We start from the raw sequence: 14,494 nt of genomic DNA, 5'->3' as shown, positions 1-14,494 counted from the left end.
TTTTTTGTTTGACCAAATTTCAGTCAGTTTCTTGAAGCTTCTCCTAGGCCTGTTTACTTGCTTGTAAAATCCAGTTTTAGCAAGACCCCAGCTAAGTCAGTTTATCAGGAACCTCCCACTCGCAACATCTGATCAGGCTCTTCATCCTCCACCGTCCTCCAGGTGATGTCTGTTCACGCTGGCCTGTCTTCCGCAAAGACCCTGTTAGGTGAGTTTACCCAGAAGCTTCACGTACCCCTGATGTTTCTTCTTAGTAATTTTCATCCCCTGAGCCCCACCCTACTCTTTCGCTGTATATTTCTACTTGCCTATATTGTACTTGGAATTGAGCCCCATTCTGTATTGAGGTCTTTTCCCCCCTATTGCAATAGTACTGAATAAAATCTGTTTTTATGGCTTTAACTATTATCCAGCTCTGTTTTTTCTTTGACAGTTAGTGGAGTGTGCTTACGGAAGGGGTTATAGGATTGTGTAGTTTAAATAAGATCCTTGGGCAGTTCTGCTGAGCTTCCTACCCTAGACCCACTGCAATGCTGAGCTAGTTTTTCATATAGTCCATTAATTCCACACTTTTTTTTTGAGTGCCTTTCATGTGCTAGGTGCTGAGAATATAATGGTAAACAAGGAATACATAATCCCTGTTCTCATAGTATGTATAGTCTGGTGATTAGAACAATTAATAAGAAACAAACAAAATACAAATTATAAGGCAAGAGAAATTCTATGATGTTCCAAGGAACTTGTGTTCCTTGAACTATTGTGAAAAGGAATTAGCAGAAAGGAAAAAGTTAAAAACGTAAAAGAAAAAGGAGATAATTGATGGAGCAAGGGTCTTGTCAGGAGTGAGAGGATGGATTTGGAGCCAGGAAGAAGATTAGTTTGGGGGAGGAGGAAGACGGTGGGAGGGCACATAATGTATAATGTATAATGATGTATAATATATAATGATGCAGGTGAATTTGTAGGTGTGTTGGCAGGAAGTGACTTCATGGCTTCTGTTTTCCAAGGGATGCAGCATATAAAGTTATTGTCTGAGAAAGAGGTGAAGCAAATTATCCATTCAATAATTACATATACACAATATAGAAATTGATGACAACCAAACCTCCCCCCTAAGGTGACAGAGTCACCATAATAAGACATGATACGTTAAGTACTAGACAGAGAGAAAGATGAATTTAGAGGCACAAAGGGTGAGTTGTCAAGGGTCATAGGCAAAGAGGTCTTTGAGTATTCTTTGAAGAATGTGTAATATTTCAAAAGGTGAAGATTGGGGAAAATTTGTTTAAGGTGTGAGAAATAGTGTGAGTGACCTTACGCAGGGGAAAGAGAAGGCAAGTTACAAAGGACTAAAGGTGGGACCAGAGAGGGAGATGCGGCCACAGAAAGGGCAGGCAGGAAGAAACTACAGTAGCTGGAAAAGAAGTAATGAGGGTCTGAATGGATAAAGTAGTGAGGATGGACAGGAGGAATGCAGAAGACATCGTCCAGGAAGAGTCTGAAGCAGTAGTTCCCCCAAACTCTTCTAGTCTGTGATGTTTCCCCTCATCTATGGTAAAATGGCATGGAGCAAAGTTAGATAAATCTAATTGCTAATTGTTTTAATTCAAAGTTTAGCGTATCTGCATTTAAAAAGTCAGATTTATTGAGGTATAATTTATATATAATAAAATTCATTCTTTTGAAGTGTATACTCCCTACATTTTCAGTGTTGAAAATGTCTTTTCTTTTATGAGATGATAGTAGTTGTTTTCCCAAGGTTTCCATTAACAAAGCAAAATTTAGCATCTTTATTTGGGGATGCCAGAGTTATGTGGGAAATTTGGTCTAGACAATCCAAAAATTTGCCAACTATTGAATTCGTGGAGACTTACGAACATGAGGAATTTGAAAAGCTGGGGGGTACATGCCAGAGAAAGGAAACACAGGAGCAGATGCTTGTAGCAGGGAGAGGACTGAAATTTGGAATATCTAAGGGACCTGAAGCTTGTCTAGGTTTCCTCTAGATTCCAATCCAGAAGTGGCTTCACCAGAATGGAGGCAAGTACACGGCACTGTTGCAATGGAAGCAGGAAGGCTGCTTTCCAGTCATGCCTCCGACACTCATTAGCCGTGTGACCTAAAGCAAGTCACGTAATTGTACAGGGCCTCAGAGAGGCAGACATCTGAGATTCCCTTTCCCAGCTGAGGTATTTTGAGACTGCCCTCTACATTATTTGATCATATCTAAAATTCTATGTTTGAGCAATTGGGAAGTAAAACAAATATGTTCCAGCCCAAATTGGTTTTGACTTTACTTGAACTGTAGGCTTTAACAAGAAAGAATAAACCACAAAATCACCTCAATTTCGTAAGTTTGGATTTTTAAAATGCTAAGCAATCGTATGACTAACCCTGCACTTCTGGAACTTGCAGCGAATTGCTTTTAAATTATATACATATATATTATATGTAAAAATTATATGTAATGTTATAGTTATATATTTAAATTATAAATGTATATTAATATTATAGAAAATGTATAATATATAATTTTTATCATACATTATATACAATTTTAAAACTATATAATATGTATAATATATTTTAATATATTATAATTTAAACATACATTATTCATGTACGTCATATATGTACATAAATTATATACATTAGTTGCTTCCACACACACAGTATAATTTACTTCCTTGTGTATTCTCATTTCCAAGTTTGTATTGGTGGTTAGGACCCAGCTGGGACTTTCCAGGGAAACACACTCATGCCTTCTTCATAAAGACTGTAAAATCTCTGTATAGCTATAACTAGAGAATGTTTTTAACTTGGAAAATTTTATACTAGAAAATGCTTTCTAGGGCTCTGAAGTCTTAAAGCCACACTTCGGTTGGATTGAGCTCCTATGTTTCCACTGGGGATTTGAGGGTTCATGAGCCCCCCTATTTACATTCTATTGTGTTTCAGGATTTATAGTGTCTACATTAATGTTCTGAAGTGGTTGTGTTTTGTGGGTTTTCTTAGGAGTTTGCTGTGATTATTGCCATATAGTTTGCTAAACCTAGTTTATAAATTGTCTTAATTTTGGGATTGGTCACAGAGTTTCAGAATTGAAAGGGAACTTTGGGGTCATTTAATTAAACCTCATTTTATAAATGAGGAGACAAAGGCCCTAAAGGTACCAATTTGTCCATTCCTTATGGTAACCAAGTGAAACTTCAGTTAAGCAATCAGTCTGCAAGTATATTTAATCAGTTGTAGGACATTTTATCCACCAGAATTCCTCTTAGGAAGAGCACTGTTTGAGTTTGGGAGAATGCCTTGAGAAGTGTTTGGGGGAGAAATAAACCCTCTTTGATTATGTTATATTAATCTTTCTATCTCCTGTTCGTCTATATTAAAATTTGATTTCCTTTTGAGCTAAGTCACCTAGGACATGTCATTTGGTGGCAAAAAATATATAAGCAAATTCTGAGTTTATGTCTAAAGGAGGAATTTATTATAAGGTGATTAGAGGGCAGGAAATGTAAGCAGAGGAAATGAACTGGATCCCAAAGCCAGTAGGAGTCATTTCCTCTGTCTTTTTTTCTCTCCTTCATTCCCTGTCTTACTTTCTCACTCACAAATGTTCTTTCTCCCCTCTCATTCCCTTGCCTCTCCCTCCTCTCCCACTCCTTTTGCTTTGTGTAGGTTTATCTACGATCTAGTAGTGGAACTGCTGGGTTGTGCATTGCATATCTTTAACCCTACAAGATATTATCAGGTTTCTCTCCAAAATGACTGGACCAATTTATATTCCCACCAGTAGTATACAAGACTTCCCATTGCATCAAAACCTCACTTATGCTTGGAATTGTTAAATTTTTAACTTTGCCGATGAGATACCAATGGTATCTCATTGTTATTGTAATTTGCATCCCTCTCACAACTTTGGATGAATATATTTTTATATTTACTCGAATCCTCTGTTTTGTGAATTTTCTCTTCTTGTATTTGCCTGGTTTTTAATTGGGTTGCTTATCTTTTTCTAAACAATTTGTAGGAGTTCTTCATATATTTTGACTACTACTTCCTTGTTGGCTGTGTGTATTGCAAACATTTCCTCCTAATCTGTGGCATATCTTTTTACCATAGTGTTTTTTTGTTGTGCAGAGTTACAAATTTTAATGTACCCAAATGAGTTGATCTTTTCATGTTTTGTGCTTTGTTTAAGATATAACATCATCTGGAATCATAAAGACATTCCTATATACTTTTTACAAGATTTGGAATATTGTACTATACTTTAAGATTATTATTGTACCTGAAATTTATTTTTGTGTATGATGGTATAAGTTTGGGATTTAATTCTATTTTTCATATGAAAGAGTCATTGTTTATCAGCATTTATTGAAGTTTCTACCTTTCACTACTGACATATAATATAATAATAAACATATAATAATAACCTCTATCAATTTTCAAGTTTTCTTTTACTTGTGGGTTGGTTTTTTTGACTCTCTATTCTGTTCCACTGACAAATTAGTTCATCTGGGTGCCACAGCTACATACTGTTTGTACAGTATTTAAGATAAGTCTTTTTTAAAAAAGATTTTTATTAAAAATATAGCTGATATACAATATTATATTAGTTTAAGGGGTACACTATAGTTATTCAACATTTATATACCTAAAGAAGTGATCACCGTGATAAGGCCAGCAACCACCTGACACCGTACCACGCTGTCACAATATTACTGACCGTATTCTCCATGCTGTACATTACATCCTCATGACTTATTTGTTTTATACCTGGAAATTTGAACCTCTTATTCCCCTTCACCTTTTTGCCCCTTAAAAAAATTTTTGATTACAATCGACATTCAATGTTATTTTATATGAATTTCAGGTGTACAGCATAGTGGTTAGACATTTATATAATTTAAGAAATGATCCCCCTGATTAGTCTAGCACCCACCTAAGAACCTTCACCAGGTTAGTATGGCACTATAGTTATTACCATAATATTGATGCTGTACTTTACACCCCCATGACTATTTTGTAACTACCAATTTGTACTTCCTAATCTCTTCTCCCTTTTCATCCACACCTCCAATCCCCCTCCCACTGCTGTTAATTCCTTTTAGTGCAACCATCAAACTATTTTCTGTATCTATGTTTTTGTTTCTGTTTTTTATTTATTTTGTTCTGTAGATTCCATATACAAATAAAATCACATTGCATCTGTCTTTCTCTGTCTGACATACTCCACTCAGCACAGTACCTTTCAGGTCCACGCACGCCGCCACAGATGGCAAGAACCCATTCCCTTCCATGACCAAGTAATATTTCAATGTATATATGTACTTCCTCCTCTTTATCCATTTTTCCATCAATGGACACCCAGGCTGCCTCCACATCTTGGCCATTGTAAACAGTGCTGCAATGAACATATGGGTGCACAGGTTCCCTCAAAGTAGCATTTTGGGTTTCTTTGGATAAATACCCAGAAGTGGGATTACTGGGTCCTTCTTTGTCTCTTGTTATAGCCTTTGTTTTAAAGTCTATTTTGTCTGGAATAAGTATGTTACCCCAGATTTTTTGTTGTTTCTTTCATTTGCATTTTCATGAAATAACTTTTTCTATCCCTTTATTTTCCATATGTGGGTGTCTTTCAATCTGAAGTGTCTCTTGTAGGCAGTATATGTAAGGGTTTTGTTTTCTTATCCATTCAGCCCTCCTATGTCTTTTGATTGGAGCATTTAATCCATTTACATTGAAAGTAGTTGTTGATAGCTATGTAGCTATTGACATTTTATTATTCATAATTTTGAAATTGTTTTTCCATTTTATTTATTTATTATTTATTTATTTATTTTTAAATCTTTTTTTAAAATCTTTTTTTAAAATTAGTTTCAGGTGCACAAAACAAAGTAGTAGTTAGATGTTTATCATTTATATCCCTCACACTGTGTCAACCCCCCTCCCCCATCCGTTATTCCTCTGACATCGCATACAGCCATTACATTTCCACTGTCTCTATTCCTAATGCTGTACTCTGTTTCTTGTAAGTATATATATAAATATATATATATATATATTTATATATATATATATTTATAAGTAAGTATATATATATATATATATATATATATATATATATATATATATACCTGTAGTTGACATTCATTATTGTTCAGCTTTAGCTTCAGGTGTACAGTGCAGTGATCAGGCATCTACATCTTCCCTGAGGTGGTCTCCCTGACGAGACAAGTGTCCATCTTTACAACATTATTGATTACATTCCCCAAATTAACTTTGGAACCCCGTGGCCATCTTGTGGTTACTGACTGCTTTCTAATCCCCTCACCTTCCCCCTTATCCCCAGCCCCCCCGCCCATCTAGCAACCCTCAGTTTTTCCTCTATGTCTCCGAAACTGTTTCTGATTAGTTCATTCACTTATTCTTTTCTTTAGATTCCACATATAAATGAGATCATATGGTATTTCTGTCTGACTTATTTCACTTAACATAATGTTCTCTAGGTCCATCCATGTTGTTGCAAATGGTAAGATTTCTTTCTTCTTTATGGCTGCATAATACTCCATTGTATAAATGTACCACATTTTCTTAATCCAGTCGTCTACCGTTGGGCATTTTGGTTGTTTCCATGTCTTGGCTATTGTGTATAGTACTTCAAGTAATCCTTGCATGAGTCTCTTAGCTGTTCTGCGTGATGAGCAGAGAGTCCTTTGATGGGTTATAGATGTCCCGTTTGTGACAAGATCTGGAGGAGAACTCAAAAAGTCCGTCTTGCTGCCACCATTCCTATGACATCCTGTTTTTCCATTTTAAAGAAGTCCCTGTAATATTCCTTGTAATACTGGCCTTCCAAATTGCTGATTCGATCCTCTGCTTCATTTGATCTTCTGTTAATTTCTTTTAGTGCATTCTTCATTTCATTATTTGTATTCTTCATTTCTGACTGGTTCTTTTTTTACAGTTTCTATGTTTTTTTAATGCTTGCTATCTCTTTGTTGAAGTTCTCACTACATTCCTTGATCATCCTTATAACGATTGTTTTGAACTCTGTCTCTGGTAGTTTACTTGCCTCCATTTTCTTTAGTTCTTTTTCTGAAATTTTCTTCTCTTTTTTCATTTGGGATGCATTTCTTTGTTTCCTCATTTTGGCTGCCTCTCTGTGTTTGTTTCTATGTATTAGATACATCCGCTATGTCTCCCAGTCTTGGCCAGTGACCTTATATAGTGTCTTGTGGGGCCCAGGGGCACAGTCTCCCTGGTCATCTGCTCTGGGTGCTCCAGGAGTGTCCCTTGTGTTGGTTTTGTTGCTGTCCTGTTATAGTTGAGCCTTGATTGCTATTGGCACATCAGTGGGTGGGACTAACTCTTAGACTGATTGGCTGTGGAATTTGGCCATGTCCACAGCTTATGGGCTGCTGTGTGTGTGTGTGGGGGGCTTACCACATGCAGCAGGATTCATCCCAGCAGACCTGGTGCCTGTTGAGACCACCCTTTGTGTGTGCTTCTTGTGGGGCTAATTGGGTGGTGTTCTATTGTGGTCTGAAGCCAACCTCCAAATATGTTCATTCTGGGAACTCTTGGGAGGGATTCTGGTGCAGGCCCAGGTCATCCACTGCCTGTGACTGGCTGGGGACTACCTGGTAGGAGGTATAAAGTGATCTGTGGTTGTTCACTGCTTGTGCTAAACTTGGAGGCATGTGGGAGAGGCCTCGCTGTGAACCAAAATCAGCTGCTACAAGTACCAGGCCTGAGGTATCTCCACAAAAAGCCAGGACATCTGATAGTTTGCTGCCACCTGCCCGCTCCATTAAGGTTCAGCTGCAGATAAAGCCTCATGAGGTATGCAAATTGTGTGAGGCAGGGTCTCAGGGAGTCACAAGAGTGGGAAGAGTTTATGGTCACTAGGTTAATGTAGATTCCAATTTGGTGCCAGCACCGAGCCTGGAGTGACTCAGCAAAAGTCTCAGAGCACATGGAGGCCAGTCACTGTCCGCCTGGGTCCTGCTAGACTCCTACAGTTTTCCAAGGAGTGCAATGTGGGTGGGGCTGGCTGCTCATGAGAAAGTGCCTCCAGCATTTTGAGAGTTGGGTCTGGTGGGGTCCCAGCTGAGTCAGCAGGGCTGAGCTGTGGAGTTCACCAGACCAATCAGATTCAGATTTGGCTTGTGGGGGGCGGGCTTAATACAGGCAAGATGGCCCCCACCTACAGGCTGCACGGAAGGAGGACTACCTTACCGGGAAAATGCCAACTGTCTTCCAGTCCTCCCCTCGAAGCCACACACCTCAGTCTGTCCCTCCGCCCCCACCTCCATGTCTCCAGTGTTTTCTGAGTCCCTGCACCAGAGCCCAAGCTGAGTGCCTATGAGTGAGTGAGTCTGAGCGTGGGCTGTTTAAGAGGATGATGTCTGGGTTTCCTGCAGCCTCTATCCCACCTGGACATTCAGAATCCCCACTGTTTTTCTTAGCCAGATGTTGTGGGGCTCCTCTTTCCAGCACTGGTACTCAGGGTTGGGGAGTTTGGTGTTGGGGGCTGGGGTCCCTCGATCCTCTAAGGGGAAACTCCACGGCCAAGATATCCCTCCTGATTCTCAACTGCCGCACAAAGGTATGGGGCCTGTTCTGAGTCTCTGCCCCTTCTACCAATTTGGACGTGTTCTTTTTTGTATTTTTAGTTATAGAACTTCTATTCAGCCAGACTTCAGATGGTTCTCCAGATTAATTGTTATATAATTCAGTTGTAATTTTAATGTGCTCACAGAAGGAAGCAGACACAGTATATATCTACTCTGCCATCTTGGATCTCTTCTCCAAGATAAGTCTTGATATCTGTCAACATCCTTCAGCCAAAGACCTCCAGGAACATACCTATACTTAAACAAATTAGGTTTATTACTAGTTTCCGTTGATATCAGGGAACCATGTGGCATCTCAGTAAGAGTGTGCGAAAAAAACTCTTTGTAGGATCTGGGCTTTTGTTGATGTTTCTGGGAATGGCCTGAGCAAGAGGGGATTCACTCTAGATTGAGTGTCATCAGGAAGTGGAGACAGTTCTATGATTGAATATTTCAGTAATTATTATCTATAGGGAGAGCAGGCTAGAGTAAGGACAAAAGTGTACCTGGTAAAGAAGTAGTAGTTACTTGTTTTAGCTGAGAGAAGGGAATGCTTGATATCTTATGGGTTACACAGGAACCTTATTTTTATCTGTGCTTAGGCAAAATTATCAAGTGGCTTTGTTTTGACTCACTTTATTATGGTCTCAGAGGGAACTTGTTTGCGATTGGTGTTCTATGGGATGGTGTATGTCTTACAGGAGCGTAACATAGATCAGCTGCGAGCACCAGGCTGGCTTCCAACAACACTGAGGCCAGCTGTGAGCAGCAGAGCCATTCACAGATGTCTCATTTGGTGTAGCAATCCTCTCCTCACCCTTACACAGTTCTGCAAAATACTTGTGGTTATTCTTCCTGTTATATGTGAATTTTAGCATCAGCCTGTAAAATTTTATCAAAAGCTCTGTTGGATTTTGATTGGAATTGCATTGAACTTGTAAATTAAATAAGAAAGAATGAAAATATTTATCTTCTTTCGTCTTTTAATCCATGAATATAGTATGGTCTCTCCAGATATTTAGATCTTTTAAAATGTTCTTCAACAACTTTAATAATTTTCTTCACATAGTTTTGGATTTATTAGATTTTAGATTTTTAAAAAGTTTTAGATCTATTATTTGGTGTTTACTTTTTATTGCTAATATGTATGTTTTTGAATTCTATCATATTTTATAATTGATTTGCTGGTATATAGGAATCTATATACTATGTTCATATATTAATGATATCCTATAATATTCCTGAACTTTATTAGTTCTAAATATTTACATATATTCTTTTGGATTTTCTATGTAGACAATGATGTTATCTGAAAATAAGGATAGTTTGCTCATCCTCTTGAATTCTTATACTTTTATTTATTATCTGATTACACTGAGTACATCTATCAGTATAATGTCAATAGTATAAGGGTAATGGCAGGCATTCTTAATTTTGACTTTAGTGACAATGCTTCCAAAGTTTAACAGAAAATTTGTTTTTTTTGTACATTTTTTTTAAACACACCTTTCTTAGATTGAGGAATTTCCTTCTGTTCCTGATTTGATAAATTGTTTTTTCAGACATAGATGAGTATTTAATTTTTAGGCTTTTTTTCTGCATTTATTGAAATAACCCTCTTTAAAACATAATCTATTAATATCTTACTGAATCTATGAACAATCTGACTTAATATACATCCTGGAGAAGTAGCCAGCCTCCAGCAGAGGTCTATGGATACATGCTAGTGGCTGGAGAGCTCAAAAAGTCACACTCACCTCCATAAGGAGGAAGATAGCAAGGGCCCTGAGATGGCATGTAGGAGTGACACCTCTCCTTCTTCAAATCACGTCACGATTCTAAGAGGACTGATTTTTAAAACATATGAAATAATAAAGAGAACTTTTTGTTTATACTTTACACTTAATAAGGAGCAGGGAGAAAGATGTTCTCTCTTGGGGAAGAGTTGAAAGAAACAACATTTGGAAAAGGAATTTAGGGGAAACACATATATCTAATGAGCACATATCCAGTTATTTGCTGTGTGGTTGTGTGTATTGGAAACTTCTTTTCCTGCTCTCTAATGAATTCCTTAGTAAATTCTTTGTTACTCAAAGTAACAATTGATGTGGTTTTATTGAAAAAAATGCTTCTCAATATTTCTTTCCTTTAGCCAGTGTTCAGCATGATAAGATAGCTGTATCCATTCATTTGTACTTTATTATTCAACAAACATTGTAAGCTCCTACTCTGTGTCAGGCATTGTGCTAGGCTCCAGGGATATAGCAGAGAAGAAAACAGTCAAGATTGCCACCCTCAAGGAACTTAGGATCTTATGTAACAAGAAGGCTCAGTTTTTTTAAGTGGGACCCATACAGGAAGACCAAGGGAGGGAGAAAGATTCCTACTGTGTCATTGGATCCTTCTCCCCTGGGTATTTGTCCAGATTATCTCTTCTTTCACATGTTCCCACATGATGCTCTTCACTCTCATTTGCCAGGTTGCGTGTGATTCCCTTTGTCTGTGTATCTCACCTGATATTTGTTTCCAACCCTTTGGCTCTGATAACCCGTTTTGGATACACTTTGGCACTGATATAATGCAGTTCTCAGTTTTACTCTCTGGCTCCCAATCTCTATGGTTGATCTAAGAGACCTGTCTCTTCCTCTCCCCAACTTTCCAACAGGTCCCTGAGACAAAGCTTATTTCTCACTTAGCCTTTCTATAGGGAGAATCTGATAGTATCCACCACCTGCCAGAGGGACACACTCCCAGTTTTAACTAGGAACACTTCTGCATGAAAACTCAGTCCATTTGGAAGAGCAAGGTTGAACCTATGTGTGCAGACTCTGGAAGGCAGAGCTACGCACACATCCTCTGGTTCTGCACCCACCGTCCCTGTTTCCCCAGAGCACTTCCACACAATCACCAAAGACAGTTGCACACAGGGGCTGTCTGCTCTCTGGATGATTAAAACCATTAATAATTTACCAAATTCCGGTGGCTGCTTTTCATTAATTATCACTATGCTAATGATGTCCCTCAGGAAAAGAGAAAAATAATTCCCCCTCCTATGCAGGCTCAGTAGAGACAGACCATATTTCATAAATAAATCAGGGGTGGGTGTTTTGCCTTGAATTCCTTTGAACTCTTCTTTCTCAGAGACAGAGGAGGTGAAGTAAGCATAATGGGATAAAATGAAGCAGGTGAAGATGCCATTTGAATGTCAGTGTCAGTATAATGTTAACATGGTTGTCATTCAGCCTATTTATTCTCTCAGCTATGAGATGGGGTCATCTTTACTAGGATGTCTTCTCAGTACAGGTGGAGTGTTTCTTAAAATGTGACTCCAAGAATTGGACACAGCCCTCTAAAACAAAATAGTCTTGTAAAGCCACTGATGCCCTCTTTAGGTGACTCTTGCTATCTAAGAAGGCAGTATTTTTCCCCCATTTGATCTGACCTTGTTGACCCAAGGAAGACTGAATGAGTTAAAATATATGAAAAGTACCTGAACACAATAAGTATTTAGTAAAAGTTAGCTATTCGCAAGAATAAAGGAAAGTCGGCATCATTTTCTAGGCTCTGTGTATTGTCACTGGCTGCTGTAGAATTTCTTTCAGATGTTGTGGGACATAATAGTAGAGTTTCACTATTGCATCTGAGCAACTGTCAGGTCACTGCTGCCATCTTAGCAAGAAGAAGCTGATAGGCATCTGGAAGTAGTCTCTCAAACGGGGTGCGCAATATCAAATCAGGCAGGGCAGCTTGAAGCTGAATACGCCAAAATTTTTACTAGCCTTTTGGATCCAGTGTGTAGTTATAGGATCCTGAACCTGTTCTGGAAATTTGGCAATTTTTCTTGAGTGAAGAGAAGGGAGTATGCATTCATCCAACAAATATTTGAATAATAAACACTGTCCTAGGTTCTTAATTTATTTTTTTTTAGTTTTTCATTTCTAACTCTATTATTATTTTTCATAAATCATGAGTAAAATAGAAAATAAGAAAGTCATGACTCCTATGTATTGTTCAAGCTTTTGGGGAGCTTTTCCTCCCTGAATCTTCCCCATGAGGCTGACTCCTGGTGTTCCCTGTGTGTGTTCTAGCTGGAGCTGTCTCCTTGGAATGCTCCCTCTCTTCATGCAGGGAGATGAGCTGGACCCTCTGTCCCATGGGACGCTTCCTCCTCCTCTGTGCCCTAGGAAGACCTCGAGGTAGGTAGCTTTAAGCCAATATTGGGAACCTTAAGGGAAAGAAAGACTCCCCTTTTTTGGGGTGTGTTTTTCCACAGGTTTATTTTTTCTTGTCTCTTCTCACCACTGGTGAGGTCTCGAAGACTAAGAGAAGGTATGGGCCTAGAGACAGTGGAACAAGGAAGTCACTCAAATGGTTTTTGACTCGGGCTGCTCAGGCTAATCTGGATCAGCCAAACCAAGACCCTTTGAAGTATGGTTTAGTCTACTCATTCAGGGTTCCATAGAGAAGGATGGGGCAAAGCTGCATCTGGTAATACTCGTTTGACTTTATCCTCTATGTTTATTTCTCTTATTGAGACCTAGTTGGGTTCTCTTAGGCCTTACTAGGTAGGTACTGGGGAGTTTAGGGGTCTCATTCACTTTTTTCCTATTTCTTTCCTTTTTATACTTTGGTGTATTCTGTAGATCTCCGGGACTAAGAGAGGGTATGAGCTGGGAATATCTTCAGGAGAAAAGTTCTAAAGAGGCTCCTGCACTGGGAGAGAAACCTGTGTTTCTCTAGTGACAGTTCAAACCTCACCTACAGCGGATGCTTTTGGGCAATGCCCACCATGGAGCTGGTCATATGTGAGTTTTGAGAGGAGAGGAAGTGGTTCTAGGCTGAGGGTAGATTTCTTAGTGGTCTCATACAATTAATGCAGATGCATTTCCTTGTAGGCGAAGTCTCAGGTCGAGATCCCGGCTATTGCACTAGGAGAGAATGTGATAGGTAGAATCTGGTTTTGATGAAGGCAGGTAAAGGCAGGGATCCATTTTGGGGCCAGAGCAGACTTATCGAGAACTGCAACCTAAAGAGCAGTCACAGTTCCCTGGGGCAAATGGTAGAGTTTTGATGTATGGTTAGTGGGATCCAACACTGGTGTTCATTTCTAGGACCACAACAGGTTCCCCCAAAACTAGACCAGGCTTCTGGTCTTGGTGTCAGGTATTTGATTCTGATTATTCTTTTTCTTTGTCCTGCTTTTCAGCAATCTTATTTTTGATCTGTCACTCTAGATAAAAATAGATCTTGCTGCAGAAGAAAACTGGGTAGTACAGCATTTATAGGGTCACAAAGAGGTGATACTTTAAAAAGACTGAGAACCCCAAATCTGGATGCTGCTGACCCCGGTTTGAATCCTAGCTCCATTGCTACCTAAATAGATAACCTTGGCCAAGTTACTTAACTCCTCTGAGCTTCATGTTTCTCAACTGTAAAATGGGGACACAAATAGTAACAACCATTAGGATTGCTAGGAAAAGAAAATGTTAATGTGTGTTAAGTATTTAAAATAGTGCCTATCTAAGTATTTGCTTTTATTTTTTATGTAATGGTTCACTACTTCTTTTCCTCAATAGCTTCCCAAGGCCAAGCCAATGTCTATTTTGCTCATCATTTGATCTCTGGAGATAAGTACAATGTTTAGAACATGATAGAAGTGCAATAAATATTTGTATGAGAGAGTACTTTTAAGTGGCTCAGGGTTCTTCAAAATCAGAGGAGTAAAATAGTTGAGGAAGTACAGGGCTTTGGGGTGAAGCACATGGCCAAGGATAAGTTGTGTTTTTGTGGGTCCCTGAAAAACAGGCTTGGCATATCCAACAGCTGGACCAAGGCCTTTGTGTTCTGCTCTGTTCGGAGAAATAGACAAA

This window comes from Rhinolophus sinicus, linkage group LG03 (genome assembly GCF_036562045.2).
Source record: "Rhinolophus sinicus isolate RSC01 linkage group LG03, ASM3656204v1, whole genome shotgun sequence".
Classification (NCBI taxonomy): domain Eukaryota; kingdom Metazoa; phylum Chordata; class Mammalia; order Chiroptera; family Rhinolophidae; genus Rhinolophus; species Rhinolophus sinicus.
The sequence above is the reverse complement of the archived record's forward strand: the minus strand, read 5'-3'. Positions refer to the sequence as shown.